This window comes from Chrysemys picta, chromosome 13 (genome assembly GCF_011386835.1).
Source record: "Chrysemys picta bellii isolate R12L10 chromosome 13, ASM1138683v2, whole genome shotgun sequence".
Classification (NCBI taxonomy): domain Eukaryota; kingdom Metazoa; phylum Chordata; order Testudines; family Emydidae; genus Chrysemys; species Chrysemys picta.
This window is the reverse complement of record NC_088803.1, coordinates 2,439,097-2,454,733: the sequence shown is the minus strand read 5'-3', so window position 1 is coordinate 2,454,733 and position 15,637 is coordinate 2,439,097. Positions and strand designations below refer to the sequence as shown.

General features: G+C 50.1%; 1 pseudogene; it reads right to left on the bottom strand.

The window, feature by feature from the left end:
• Window positions 1-2,434: 2,434 nt before the first annotated feature.
• LOC122173118 (Ig heavy chain Mem5-like) lies at window positions 2,435-13,258 on the bottom strand (annotated as a pseudogene).
• Window positions 13,259-15,637: the final 2,379 nt, after the last annotated feature.

The following is a 15,637-nucleotide window of genomic DNA, read 5'->3' as shown; positions in this document are numbered from 1 at the left end:
TGGATGGGGGATAATGGGGGCAGCACCACAAAACTCTATGTCCGAGCAGCAACGTCAGGGCCTCAGGCTTAATCCTCCAGTCCAGGCTCAAAATCTTCAGCCAAGCCCTTGTTGTTCCCCTCCTGCCTCCGCCTGAGTAGTGAGGGAGAAACCCACAAGATGCGCAGACTCCACCTTCCTTCCTGCCCGCTACTATGTAGACTGTACCCAGGCCTTTGCCTGTGGCGTACCCTGCCAGCGAAGCATGGCCATGTAGCCCAAGCTTGAGCTGCAGCCACAGTCCCGCCCGCCATGGCTGGCCGAGCGCAGAGCAATGTGGGCCAATGCTAGGCTGAGATGGAAGGCTTGGCTCTTTCCCCTGCCAGCCACACCTAGCTGACCGATATCCTGAGAGTCTCGCTTGCATGCCCCTGCAGCAGCTGCCTGCCTCTCTGGGTCGGAAAAGGGGACAAAGAAACACCAATGCTTCAGGCCATGAGATGAGGCACTTACCCCACATGGGAGCGCCGCTTGACTTCAGCCCAGCCAACAAGAAGTGCTGGGGACCTTCCTAGCAGTCTGCAGCCTCAGCAGGTCCCTGACCTCAGGGTCCAGACTCTTGTCACTCTGAAGGCCCCTGCCTCGCTTGAAGATCTAGAAGAAAACAAGGGAGCCTGTTGCTAGCAGAGAATTGTGTCAGTCCATTGACCTCTGTCTTACTGGCCCAGCATGTTACTTCTGCAAAACTGTGTGTGGATAGGTTAACTTGGAGGAACTGGCAGTAGCAGTTGCAAATAAGCTTCCCTTCAATAGCTTAGATGGTAGAGTGGAGGCCTGTAGCAGCCCAGGAGTGGGTTTACCATGAAACAAACCGTGTGGTGGCACGGGGTCCCCAATGACAGGGGGACCCCCAAAATGCGGGACAAAGCTCATCTGACAATGTGCCCCTTAGTCCCGGCTGGGACTCAGGCAGGCTCCCTGCATGCTGTGGCCAGTGGCCCCACGCCGCTCCCGGAAGCGGCTGGCTGCTGGTAAAGTCTCTGCGCGCCCCTGGCGGGGGTGGAGGTGACTCCACGCACTGCCCCCACCCCAGGCAACACACAGAGACCCACTGCCCCCCTCCTCCCAAGGGTCGTGCATAGACGTGCCCGCAGTGCTAAGGTGGCTCCCTGACCACTCCGCCTCCCTCCCTCAATGCCGCACTGCTACCAGAAGTGTCCGGCATGTCCCTGTGGCCCCTCAGGGGTGCATCTCCATGTGCTGCCCCGCCCCAAGCACCGACTCCACAGCTCCCATTGGCTGGGAACTGTGGCCAATGGGAGCTGCGGGAGCAGTGCCTGTGGACAGCGGCATGTGGAGACCCCCTGGTCCCCCCTTGCCTAGGAGCCAATGCTGGAGGGGTGTATGTGCCAGTCACTTTGGGAAGCACGCTGCCCGAGGTAAGCGCTGCCCTCTGACCCCTCCTGCACCCCAACCCTCTGCCCCAGCCCATAACCCGCACCCAGCACCCAAACTTCCACCCACAGCCTGACCCCTGCACCCAACTCCCTGCCCCAATCAAGGTACCTCACTTTATTTTCATTTCCTTCCTATACTTATAATATAGGAGGAGGATGAAGAAAAAAGTATGAAAAACAAGGGGGAGATAAGAGAGAATGTTCTTTTTTCTTGCCTGTGTCCTGAGGGGGAGCCCCCAAAAATGAAGCTGCGCACAGGGCCCCACAAACTCTAAATCCGCCACTGCATGAATAAATGCAGATTTACAGATCCTAGCATGAACATTTATCATCTTATATGACAGAGAAAACCTTGCATACAAATTGTGCATCAAAATCATGAAATGAGCTACAAATACAATAACAAATAAGGTATTCAAAAGTTTAACATATGGGGGAGGAGGGCATCGAAGATGCTTCTTGCATGGGGTGCCATTTGGTCTATGGGAAGCCCTGCCACAGAGAGCAGGAGTTAGTTTCACATGCCTATTTTCAGCCTTTCATCTGTGGCCACCCTGCTCTGTGAGAGGGATCCTGGTAGCCCAGACTCAGGGCTGGAACTGCCTCCTGATTAAGGGGGTGGCTGCATGGTTTACAGCACTCTGCTGGCTCAGACAATCTGTCTCGCTGAAGGAACAAAATGGACAGTGTGTAGAATCAAGCACATGGGTTTATTACGCACAGCGCTGGCGGAGTGTCACTTTGCTTATTAGGCTCAGAGACACTGCCAAGCAGTTGATTACAATAGATTATATAGAATATTCATGGGTGGAGGGGAGCAACGGGGTGGGAGGTCCCAAGCCCCTGGATAGGTCTAGCAGCAAGGCAAGATAAGCACAGTAGCCAATAGTCTAGAAGATTACATAATGGCTCCACCCAAGGTTTCAGGTTAATATACTTGTACTTACATACTGTTAGTACACAGGTGTTTTCCCTTAAACAATGTATAAAGTGTACAATTATATAATATAGATGTTGAATTCTGATTTGGGGTCTATAGGGATGAGGTAGCCCTTCTGGTGGTCCAACAGGTACATTCCTGGGGTTTAAAGCAAAAAGACATTGAAAAGTACATGGCAATAGAAATTGTTTTTCAGGGTGCCTCCATTGTGTTTCTAAAGGCTAACACTGGCATCTGGGAGGGAGAGGGTGCACCATATCTCATACTGACATGCTTGACCCTCTCCATGAACTCAAGGTTGGTATGTGGGGAGGGTATTTGTTATCTTTTCCTGCAGAAGGAGTGGACATAGAGGCCCCTTTCAATACTTTGGTATGTCTCTAGATTCTGATAAGGACACCAATTACCGCTCCTCATCTGGAGTTTTGCTGACCATGCTTATCTTAGTAAAAAGCAAGATTGTCTCGTGTTTGTTCAGCTTCTCTTAGCTAATATTGTTCTCGGTGGGCTAGGCCCCCAGCTCAAACCAAGCTTTGGACTTTGGGTCTATGTGAAAGGTTGCTGACAGGGCCTATGGTCAGGGTTTTACAAACAGAGCAATTGGATTTTTTCCCTTCACTCTCCCAAAGCCTCGGATCTGTGTCCCCAGAAGACTCCTTCACTGCCTCCGCTCCTTTCACATTCTATAGAAAGGAGCAGCATCAAGGGTTAGGGATTAGCCATAGGGCACTACATGGGTGACAGAGGCTTCAGGACCCCAGAGTGTTTGCCCATCTGGGGCTTTTTGGCTGAAACCTCAGGGACACATTGTGAGGCAGAATGCCAGGCATCTATATGAAAGGAGCATAAGGACATAAGAATGGCCATACTGGGTCAGACCAAAGGTCCATCTAGCCCAGTATCCTGTCTTCCCATAGTGGCCAATGTCAGATGCTTCAGAAGGAATGAACAGAACAGGTAATCATCAAGTGATCTGTTGCCCATTCCCAGCTCCTGGCAAACAGAGACTAGGGACACCATCCCTATCCATTCTGGCTAATAGCCATTGATGGACCTGTCCTCCATGAATTTATCTAGTTCTTTTTTTGAACCTTGTTATAGTCTTGGCCTTCACAACATCCTCTGGCAAGGAGTTTCACAGGTTGACTGTGCGTTGTGTGAAAAAATATGTCCTTTTGTTTGTTTTAAATGTGCTGCCTATTAATTTCATTTGGTGACCCCTAGTTCTTGTGTCATGAGAAGGAGCAAATAACACTTTCTTATTTACTTTCTCCACACCAGTCATGAATTTATAGAGCTCTATCATATCCCCCCTTAGTCATTTTTTTTCCAAGCTGAAAAGTCCCAATTGTATTAATGTCTCCTCGTATGGCAGACGCTCTATACCCCTAATCATTTTTGTTGCCCTTTTCTGAATCTTGTCCAAATCAATATATCTTTTCTGAAAAGGGGCAACCACATTTGCATGCAGTATTCAAGATGTGGGCGTACCATGGATTTATAGAGAGGCAACATGATATTTTCTGTCCTGTTATCTATCCCTTTCCTACTGATTCCCAACATTCTATTCACTTTTTTGACTGCCGCTGCACATGGAGTGGATGTTTTCAGAGAACTGTCCACAGTGATTCCAAGATCTCTTTCTGGAGTGGTAACAGCTATTTTAGACCCTGTCATTTTATATGTATAGTTGGATTATGGTTTCCAACGCGCATTACTTTGTAAATATCAACATTGAATTTCATCTGCCATTTTGTTGCCCAGTCGCCCAGATTTGTGAAATCTCTTTGTAACTCTTCACAGTCTGCTTTGGACTTAACTATCCTGAGTAGTTTTGGATCATCTGCAAATTTTGCCACCTCACTGTTTACCCCTTTTTCCAGATCATTCATGGATATGTTGCAATTCAGTACTGGTCCCAGTACAGACCCCATTATTTACCTTTTTCCATCCTGAAAACTGACCATTCATTCCTACCCTTTGTTTCCTACATTTTAACCAGTTATTGATCCATGAGAGGGTTTCCTTGAGAGGGGGAGTAAAATGAGACTATATCACGAGGATGTACAGCTTTATTGTCCTGGTGAAAAAGCATGTCCAAAATCCAGTCTTTGCTCTGACAATGGTTTGAACCTTCACAGGGAAAACCCACAGCTTTTCTAGCCCAAAGCCTTTACCACTCAGCCATCACAGCTGTTTACAAAGCCAGCCACCAATTCCAGATAAACTGATAAACAAGCACAATGCCCAGACTTGAAGTCAAGGAGTAAACCCAGCACTGAAAGCAGAGGGAGAATATGAGGCTTTTTCTCTTTATTTAGCCACGTGCTAGAGCTCAGAGAGCTTTGAAATGCCTCCCCTCCCACAACCTGGGAAAGGCTTCTCAGGTTCTAGATTGATTTGAATGAGGATCCCTGGACCCTAGAACCATTCACTGCCCTTTCCTAGAGCAGCGGTTCTCAAACTGGGGCCGCCGCTTGTGTAGGGAAAGCCCCTGGCGGGCCGGGACAGTTTTGTTTACCTGCCCCGTCCGCAGGTCCGGCTGATCACGGCTCCCACTGGCCGCGGTTCGCCACTGCAGGCCAATGGGAGCTGCTGGAAGCGGTGCGGGACGAGGGATTGGCTGGACCTGCAGACGGGGCAGTTAAACAAACCGGCCGGCCCGCCAGGGGTTTCCCTACACAAGCAGTGACCCCAGTTTGAGAACCGCTGTCCTAGAGAAACCTGTGATACACAGAACGAGACTGAGATAAATGCTTACTGGAGTCAAGAATTGCTCCTCTGGAATACCAGCAATATTGGGCAGCCGGAAATCTCACAAAAGTAGCTGAAGCGTTGGTGATTCAGTAATAGATATCCTAGGTACTGCATGGGAGGTTTGGGTTTGTGTTCTGGACAATAGCAGTCTGAGTTTTATTGCATTAAAATTTCAATAGAGAAGTTCAGACCCAAACTGTGTGTGCTGGGGAGATTGATAGTGGTTTCTTTGGTTTTGATTTAGTTTGTTCTCTTATTCTAATTTTAAAAACCCTTGATCATTTTGATGGAAAGAATGTTTATACAGGCCAAGGAAAAGTGAGAAAAGTTAAAAATCTGCCTTGGAGTGAGGGGGTCTCTGTGTGCCAGGGCAGGGGTGGAGATTTTCATGGGGAGGGGGGGTTAAGGGATAAATGAGAGGGTTTTCCTGGAATACAGGGGTATGTTTTACAGTTTTAATTTTCGAAAGCAAAACCTCCCCACCTTCCCTGTGCTGCTGCCCAGCTCAGACCCCACTGACACCCCTGTGATGAAGTGGAAATTTTCTGAACATTTTGTATCATATTGTGTATACCTCAGTTTCCCCTATTTGTTGCAAGACTATCTAGGTTAGTGGTCCAAAATGTGGGGTGAATCCCGCTAGGTGGAATGGAGTAACATTCAGGGGATTGCAACTGGGGCCTGGGCCAGTCCCCACGGGGGGTGAGGAGGGAGCGCCACCCAGCTCTGCTCCTGACCCCAGCCCCAGTTGCTGGCCCTGGATGCAGGCACCGCTCCCAGGGCTCCACTCCCAGCCCTAAAGCTGGGGCTCCGCTGCCAGTTTTGGCCTCCACCCCCAGCTGTGGCCTCTGCCTCAGCCCCCTTACATCTGTCCGCGTCCCTTCCCCCATAGCTGTGGCCCCACTCCCAGCCATGGCTTGCAGGAGCATGGACAAGGGTAACGGGTGCATGACCCTCAAAAGCTTTGGGACAACTGATCTAGGTGGTGGAACAAGGGTGTTTAATCTTTGCAGAGACCCCGAAAGGGCAGGTGTGACTGCTGTCTAGCTGCTTGGGCCCAGACAATGGCCATAAATTCTGTATCCCAGCAACGGATGGCTGGGGCATACCTGCTGCAAGAAGCCAGCGGGCTGGGATGAGTTGCAGAACAAAGAAAGAGGTGGAGGCCAGGTGACCAGGTTGCCTTGCAACTCTAAGCTGAGAGATTTTTTCACATTTTGGTCCGATAGGAATGCACATAAAAACAAGTTGTGAAACTTATGAAATGCCAAAAAATTAACAAGTGTCTAAATTTGAGGCTCCCTTTGAGCGTGAGGGCTAGGCCAAATGACCCTTCAACCCCCTTGATTGGCCCTGACTATTGGACCCAACTCATCCAGGAGCTGCTGAAGGTAAAGCCAGAGGCTGTGCGGGAGAGGGTCTCCGGGCTTTTTCACACCCCCTCCAGGCTCCTCCAGCACCACCTGTGACCAGACACCTGCAAATAAAGACAGGTTATAAATATTGGCATAAAAACAGCAAAAACACATTTTCTAACTCTGCCAGTTCTTCACAGAAGGAAAATACCTTCCACAGCTGTAACAATGAAAATTAAAAGAAGCAAAAATCTTATTTTTCCATCCTGGTGTTCAAGGGGAAATTTTTCATGGGGAATGGCTAATAACTGCACAGAGGCTGGTGGCTGCGGGTCTCCAGATGCAGCCTGGACAGAGGGAGGCACAGATTTAAACAGGAAACTCGCACCCTGGTTTACATACCCCCGCCTTAAAAGAGACACATACGCCTCCTTCCAGTGGTTGGTCTGATTGACTTGCCCTAGGGCTCCGGGTTGAGGAGTCAGACTGTCCTGTCTTGGGTGTCTGTGCAGCCAAGGGCGCTGAGGTCATCATTAAACTTTTGGATCCCTGGGAGGAATGAAAGCTCCCCGCTGTGACTATATTTCGTCTCACAGGAACTTAGTGCCTGGGTATTGTCAGGTGATCTGGTGGTAGCACGTCCCATACGCAGAGAGACCAGGCCACGTCCGGTCAGTGGGGTAAGTGTTTGGGGAAGGGTTGTGTCCCAGGGGCGCATTGGGCTGGGATACCGGCTGAAGAGGGAAGATTGGGACGAAAGCCCCTTTCCCTTCCCAGCACTGACCGGCTACATTGAAATGATCCATGAAACCAGGGACGTGATCTGAGCAAGCCTGGCTCGTGCTTTGGGCCAGGTCTGGGGCCCGCCTGTGGGTGCAGGTGGGAGAAGCTGTGGGGGGAGTCTGAGGACAGAGTTAAGGTTTTCCAGTAGAGACTCACTGAGATTAGTGGGCCGAGAGCAGCGTCTCTGGGAGTCTCTCTTTAGGAGAGAGTCGAGGGAAGAGTCAGGCAGCACTGAAGGGAGATCATTATTCACAACTGAGATTTATATTTGTGTTCACACTTCTATTCCCGTATCAGAGGGATAGCCGTGTTAGTCTGAATCTGTAAAAAGCAACAGAGAGTCCTGTGGCACCTTTAAGACTAACAGATGTATTGGAGCATAAGCTTTCGTGGGTGAATACCCACTTCATCAGACGCATCTAATGGAAATTTCCAGAGGCAGGTATAAATATGCTGGCAAGAATCAGTGTGGAGATAACGAGGTTAGTTCAATCAGGGAGGGTGAGGTGCTCTGCTAGCAGTTGAGGTGTGAACACCAAGGGAGGAGAAACTGCTTCTGTAGTTGGATAGCCATTCACAGCAGCTTCCCCTCACTTTGTGTCTGGCACAGTAATACAGGGCAGTGTCCTGGAGTTCCAGGTCGCTCATTTGCAGATACAGCAGGTTGTTGGGATTGTCCCTGGAGATGGTGAATCGGCCTTGGATCGAGCTGGCGTAATGTACAGTACTGCCGGCCCAGTAGCTTATACAAGGCTGGGGGGAGGGATAGCTCAGTGGTTTGAGCATTGGCCTGCTAAACCCAGGGCTATGAATTCAATCCTTGAGGGAGCAACTAGGGATCTGGGGCAAAAATCAGTACTTGGTCCTGCTAGTGAAGGCAGGGGGCTGGACTCAATGACCTTTCAGGGTCCCTTCCAGTTCTAGGAGATAGGTATATCTCCACATGTTTATTTAGATCCACTCCAGGCCCTTGCCAGGAGCCTGACGGACCCAGCTCATCCAGTAGTCTCCAAAGATGACTTTTCCACTCCCTCTCCAGACTCCACCGGCTGGACCTGGGGCCGGCCACCTGTAAATAAAGGCACTTTAAAGCATATTGATGTTATATTCAGCAATTCAATATTCTTCAGGGCATTCAGGGGAGAACATACCTTCCAGAGCTGCTACAATGAGAACGAAATGGAGCCAAAGTCGCATTTTTCCTGGTTTTGGAGGGGAAACTTATCAGATGGGTTTGGCTGGTAACTGCATAGACACCAGAGGGCTGCGGATTGTCTCTGGCTGCAGCCTGGGCAGAGAGGGGCAGATTTAAACAGGAAACTCTCACCCCTATTTGAATATCCCCCACTTATAGGAGACACAAACCCTTTCCCTGAATGCTTGGAGTTATTTGGCCAGTGGCTCTAAGGGAGGGAGTCGGACTGGTGCGAACTCTGTGTCTGGGCAGCGCCCAGCGAGTGCGGGGCCATCTGACCATACAGGTTCACCAAGAGCTCCCTTGAATCCCCTCCCATCCCTCCAGGTGTAAGGGCTGAGCTACAGTCTGGTGAAGGGAATGGAAAGACCCACCTCTGGCGTTAGGGGACTGTGGGTCAGGCCCTTAGAGAGAAGTGAAAAGGGAAGAATCGGGGGGAAAATCTGTTTTTCTGTTGAGTCTAGAGGTGTTTGGAGCCTGATGTACCCTTTGAAGTGTGTGTTAGATCGACACTGGTATTTCATTGTTTTTCAGAGGGATTTGAGAGCAATTCTACCCATCCCCCAACAAACAACAAAAGCATTTTACAGTCATCACTTTTAGGCAGCTTTGGAAGCCCAAGTTCTGATTCTCACACTGAACAATTGATCCCCCAAATATTTCTCTTGTGCAGTCTGCAGTTTTACTTCAGTGTCTGATGAGCGCCAGTGTAAGCATGTGATAGTTAAGTTGTTGCAGTTTTTATGGACACGTGATCGTATATGAATACAGAGATCTCAAACCTGACGAGAGGGTTTTTTCGCTCTGGTTGTAGATCCCGTTCCTGTGCCCAGTGCTGCATGGTTTGTGGAAGTGCTGCCCCCACACGGCGCATGGCAGAAAATAGATTCTGCAGCTTGAGTTTTTGTATTAGCAGTATCAGGATTCCCCTCACTGTGTCTCTCGCACAGTAATACCGGGCGGTGTCCTCGGGCTTCAGGCCGGTCATTTGCAGGTACAGCAGGCTGTTGGGGTCATCTCTGGAGACGGTGAATCGCCTTTTATGGAGTCACTGTAGTATATGCTAGAGCCGTGAATCCAGGCGAGCCACTCCAGTCCCTTCCCGGGAGCCTGACGGACCCAGCCCATCCAGTAGCTGCTGAAGGTGAAGCCGGAGGCTTTGCAGGAGAGGCGGACAGAGTCTCCGGGCTTTTTCACATCCCCTCCGGACTCCACCAGCGCCTGGGACCGGACACCTGGAAATAAAGATGAATGATGGGGAACATGAGTATGTAGGGAAACATAATAACGATCCCCTGACTATCCAACACACGGCAAGGGAGAAAATACCTTTAAACACTGCTGCAATGAGAACGAGATACAACCAAAGTCTCATTGTCCCTGTGTTTGGAGAGGAGAGTTTTCAGGGGGGTTGTCTGGTGACTGCCCAGAGACAGAGGCTGCAGATTGTCTGTCCGGGTGCAGCAGTGGAAGTGAGAGAGACAGCTTTAAACAGGAAACTCTCACCGCTACTTGCATATCCCCCTTCTTATAAGAGACTCCAATTATTTCCTAGAGTGAACTCAGTTTCTTTGCGTGTGGCTGAGAGAAGGGCCAGAATCTATCTCTGGGGTACCCCCCTCTCCCTGTCGGTGTATCTGTATCTGAAGAAATGTTTCTTTTGCCCACTAAAGCTTATGCCCAAATAAATCTGTTAGTCTTTAAGGTGCCACCGGACTCCTGGTTGTTTTTGTGGATACAGACTAACACGGCTACCCCCCGATACAGAAGGATTAGGCTCTATCTTATTCAGTGGGAGTCGCGTTCTGTGTCTTTCCTGCCCCCATCTCTCTCCAATCCACGTCTGCTTCTCCCTGTGCCTCAGTCTCTCTCTGAGCAGTTCCAATGACCCCTATCTTAGAACCCTTAGTCACGTGACTGTCCCCACTGACCTGAGTGCCCGCGCTGGGCTGAGAGGCCCCTGGGCAATTGCCCCCTTTGCCCCTGTCTGTCAGGGGGCTTGGCAGAGACCACTCAGCTCCTAGCGCAGGTCTGGGAGTTTCAAAGGGGCCTCGTGGCTAAAGGAACCCATCTCACATCTGCAATCACAGTCCAGAATTTCTGCTGCTGTCCCAGGGGGAGGTAAAGATCCAGTTATTTAACATAGTAACCAGGGACCGGCTGCTTTTAATTACAGGAAGCTCCCAAAGGTTGGCACTGAGGCCAGTGGGCTAGTAAAGGTACCAGGAGGAAGTCTGTCAGGGCTTATTGGGATCATGCAGAGAGAAGCTACAGCCCCATAAGGGAGGTGTCAGGGTTCATTAGGGTCAGAGAGCGCAGGGCTGGTGGCCTTGTCTGCTGGCTGCTCACATTGGGACCCTCATTCCCCTTTCCATAGATCTGCTCTCGGGCTGATGCGCCCCAGACATGCCATGCAGGAACAGAACGCTGTACACGCAGTGAACATATGGAATACGCGCTTTCAAAACGATATCAGAAACACGGAAGGGGATGTCTGGAGGGGTGGAGGAGCAGGAAGATGAGGACGCTCGACTTTTTTTTTTCTGTGAACCGGACACCACCAAACACCTTTCCAATACCGGTTCTTGCCTGTCACTGTAAGTGTGGGGAGGTGAGAGCGCAGAAAGCCTGGCAGAGCGGGGCAGGCTCCTTTCCGTGCTGTCAAACCGGGACAGCAATTACAGCTATTTCCCTGACTGTGAAGAGGAGAGTCGTGCCCGCTTCAGGGGTGCCAGGGCTGGGCCTGTAGACCGAGCATACGCCATCTAGCAAGTTGCTGAAGCAACAGCCAAGGCCCAGAGTCTGTTAAACCCTTGAGGAGTTCAAATCTTTTCCCATCTTTTTTCTCCAGTAACGAGTCTCGCTCCTACTCTTGGCTCCTCAGACCAAGACGTGAGATCATGAGAACTGAAGAACAGCCAGACTGGGTCCGACCAATGGTCCGTCTAGCCCAGTGACAAGGGAATCATCAACTCATCCCCTGGGAAGGAGCTTTGTCTGGTATAAGGAGGGGGATACGCAAATAACGGTGAGCGTTTCCTGTTTAAATCTCTGTCTGCAGGGCTGCACCCGGAGAGAATCCGCAGCCCCCTGTGTCTGTGCACCACCAGAGACCTTTCCCCTCCCACACCAGGGATAATGAGTCTTTGGCTCCATTTAGCTTTCGTTTGCAGACGCTTTGGAAGGTATTTTCTCCCCTGTGTGGATAAGCGAGTCAGCGGAATGGTGTGTGGTTGGCAGTTCACACTGACATGATTTTAACACGCGTTTATTCCCAGGTGTCCTGTCACAAGTCCAGCTGCTGGAGTCCGGAGGGGATGTGAAAAAGCCCGGAGACTCCCTCAGACTGACCTGTACCACCTCAGGGTTCAACATAGACAGCCACTGAATTAATTGGATCTGTCAGGGCGGGTCCCGGGCAGGGGCTGCGGTGGGTATCAGCAATTAGTGGAGCAACCACCTACTACGGAAATTCAGTGAAAGGGCGATTCACTCCCCGCCCCCACCCGCACAAACACTCCAGCTCACCCTTCCCTGCACGCTGCGCTGGGACACGTGTCTGTGTGTGTTTGTGAGTCTGTGTAGAGGTGGGAGATGGAGAGAGAGAGAACAGTTAGATCAGTGGTTTGCGGAGACCAGTGCCCATCATGCTGACTAATATTATCTCTTTGTTCCCTGTGATCTCCCATCTGTTGTCTCCTGTTTTTTACCTAGATAATAAAGTCTTTGGGGGGCAGGGATCCAATATTAACTAGAATATTAAATGCTATGGAACCTTTTACACTCTGAGCCTAGAGGCTTTAATTCTTTCCAGAATAAAAGACACGGCTGTGAAGGGGACGATGATCTAGTTCTAAATATATGGATGACGCCTCATCGTATGAAAGACTCGGATTTTCAAAGGAACCTAAGGGAGTTAGGCACCCAAATCCCATTGGACGAATAGCTCCCATGTGTTTACTAGAGTGTTTAACTGTTTGAATAAAAGGTCCAGATTGTCAGCTGGCATAAATAGGGGTAGCTGCTGTATTGAATCCAGTGGATCTGTGACCATTGATTCCAGTTGTGGATCTGCTCTCACCGTGTAGGTCCTTCTTAAGGCCACAACAACCGAAGCCGTGTGAAATCAGATGCGAGAGTTTCATTGGTTCCAAAGGGCTGTAGATCATTCCCATCACCCATTTCGGTTCTCTAAGGTGACAGCCCCTGTCCCGTGATAATAATGGCCAGGGGAGTGAACGTTCCCCTTCTACCAGGAGCAGGGAAGTTTGTGTAAACGGGCCCTGAGTGTCTGCACGGAACTCGCTTCCTCTTTTTGTGCCAGGCCCTGCTCTGCTCTGTGTCACTGTGTCTCTGGCGCAGTAATAGGTGCCGGTGTCTGCAGCTGTCAGCGAGCGGAGCTGGAGATAGACTTCGTCCTTCGAGGTGTCCCTGGTGATGGTGATCCGGCTACTGAAAGCCGAGCTGTGGTGCTTCCGCCTGCACTGCTCTGGATGAGCCCCACCCACTCCAGCCCTTTCCCCGGTGGCTGTCGGACCCAGCTCCAATAGTTGCTGCTGACAGAGACACCAGAAACCTTACAGGTGATACTGAGGGTCTCTGAGGGCTTCACTGCCCCCGGGCCGGTCTGGACCAGCTGCACCTGGGAGAGGACACCTGGGGAAAGGAGAACAGAGCTGACTCTCTCCTGGAACCAGTGCGTTCCCCACCTCGGTGTTTCTCAGGATCCCATGAAACACTCACCTGATGGGGCGGCGAGTAGGAAAAGGGAGAAGAGCAGTGACAGTGTCATGGTGACGGCTAATGGAGAAACTCCCCAGAAGGCAGGACCAGAAAGTTCTGTGCCTGGGGAGAGACTGAGGCTCCTACAACCAGGGGTTGGTATTTAACAGGAGCCCTCGGGGCAGGGATTTGCATGAGGGTTTCCCAGGGTGGCTATTAGAGGCGGCAGAGGGTGAGCGCTCAGTATATGGTGATGTCCCCTTTGGACAGGGGTCCCCTTTACACCCCAGAGAGACCACACGCTCAGCTCAGCAGAGCTGTGCATTGGTCTGTCGAATTGCCTGGGGCCCTAGAGACAGGACAGGAGTGGCAGGGTCCGTTCCTAAATCACCCACTCACTCCCTGCTGCCGGTGGGTAAATCCACCTAGGCGCTTTGCGTGCACAATTCCCACTCTTGTTAGTGGGTGGTGGGTGCCCAAACCCCCTAGCCAAGTTGGTTAATTTCCACTTTTGTGACTCTGGACCTCATTTCCTCATTTGTAAAGCGGGGTTAACGAGACTTCCCTGCTTCACGTGTGGACTGAGAGGGTGAAATCCAGGACTGGTTGTGAGTTGCTGAAACGTTCCGGTGACAAGGAACAGAGAAGAACAGAGGCAGGTAGGTGGCTGGGCATCCAGCCGCCAGTGAAATCCAGTGAGATTGTGGTTCCTAAATCTGCCAGGCTTCTTAAGAACATAAGAACTGGTTAAAAGATAGGAAACAAAGGGCAGGAATAAATGGTCAGTTTTCAGAATGGAGAGAGGTAACTAGTGGTGTCCCCCAGGGGTCTGTACTGGGCCCAGTCCTATTCAACATATTCATAAATGATCTAGAAAAGGGGGTAAACAGTGATCTGGTGAAATTTGCAGATGATACAAAACTACTCAAGATAGTTAAGTCCCAGGCAGACTGTGAAGAGCTACAAAAGGATCTCACAAAACTGGGTGACTGGACAACAAAATGGCAGATGAAATTCAATGTTGATAAATGCAAAGTAATGCACATTGGAAAGTATAATCCCAACTATACATATAAAATGAAGGGGTCTAAATTAGCTGTTACCACTCCAGAAAGAGATCTTGGAGTCATGGTGGATAGTTCTCTGAAAACAGCCACTCAATGTGCAGCTGCAGTCAAAAAAGCGAACAGAATGCTGGGAATCATTAAGAAAGGGATAGATAATAGGACAGAAAATATCATGTTGCCTCTCTATAAATCCATGGTGCACCCACATCTTGAATACTGTGTGCAGATGTGGTCGCCCCATCTCAAAAAAGATATATTGGAATTGGAAAAGGTTAGAAAAGGGCAACAAAAATGATTAGAGGTATGGAACGGCTTCCGTATGAGGAGTGATTAATAAGACTGGGACTTTTCAGCTTGGAAAAGAGATGGCTAAGGGGAGATATGATTGAGGTCTTTAAAATCACGACTAGTGTAGAGAAAGTAGATAAGGAAATGTTGTTTACTACTTCTCATAACACAAGAACTACGGGTCACCAATTGAAATTAATAATCAGCAGGTTTAAAATAAACAAAAGGAAGTATTTCTTCACACAATGCATAGTCAACCTGTGGAACTCCTTGCCAGAGGATGTTGTGAAGGCCAAGACCATAACAGGGTTCAAAAAAGAACTAGATAAGTTCGTGGAGGCTAGGTCTATCAATGGCTATTAGCCAGGATGGGCAGGAATGGTGTCCCTAGCCTCTTTTTGCTAGAAGCTGGGAATGAGCAACAGGGGATGGATCATTTGATGATTACCTGTTCTGTTCATTCCCTCTGGGACACCTGGCACTGGCCACTGTGAGAAGACAGGATACTTGGCTAGATGGTCCTTTGGTCTGACCCAGTAGGGCAATTCTTACGGAATAAAAGAAAATACATGAACGAGAGACAGAGTTATAAAGAGAAATAATTCATTCCCTGCTGAAAGAAAGGCCAATAGAAGATAAAAATCTGTAAGGAATTCATATTTATTTGCAGATATTGTGGAAGACTTTGTGAAGGAGATATTCTTGCATAAATATTGTTGTGTTGTAGTGGAGCGGCTGCCCCACTCCCTGAATTTGGCCTGCAGCAGGCCCATGGGCCTGTGCAGACAGGGAGCCAATCAGGGAAGGCCTTATAGGGAGCCAATCAGGGCCCAGACTGGAGGGAGCCAATCAGGGCCAGGCTCAGCCGTATAAGAAAGCTGCTCAGGACAGGAGCAGTCAGTCTGTCCCAGGCCTTTGACAGGGGAAGGTCTGTCTCCAGGCTGGGAGACTAGCACCTGGGATAGTGCAGTGCTGGGCAGGCCCAGGGGGGGAGTAGAAGGTAGCTCCAGCCCGGAGTCTGTCAGGCTGCAGGCCCTGAAGGGAAGAGCCTAGCCGGTGCTAGGGGCCGAAGGGGAAGTGGCCCAGGGACGTGG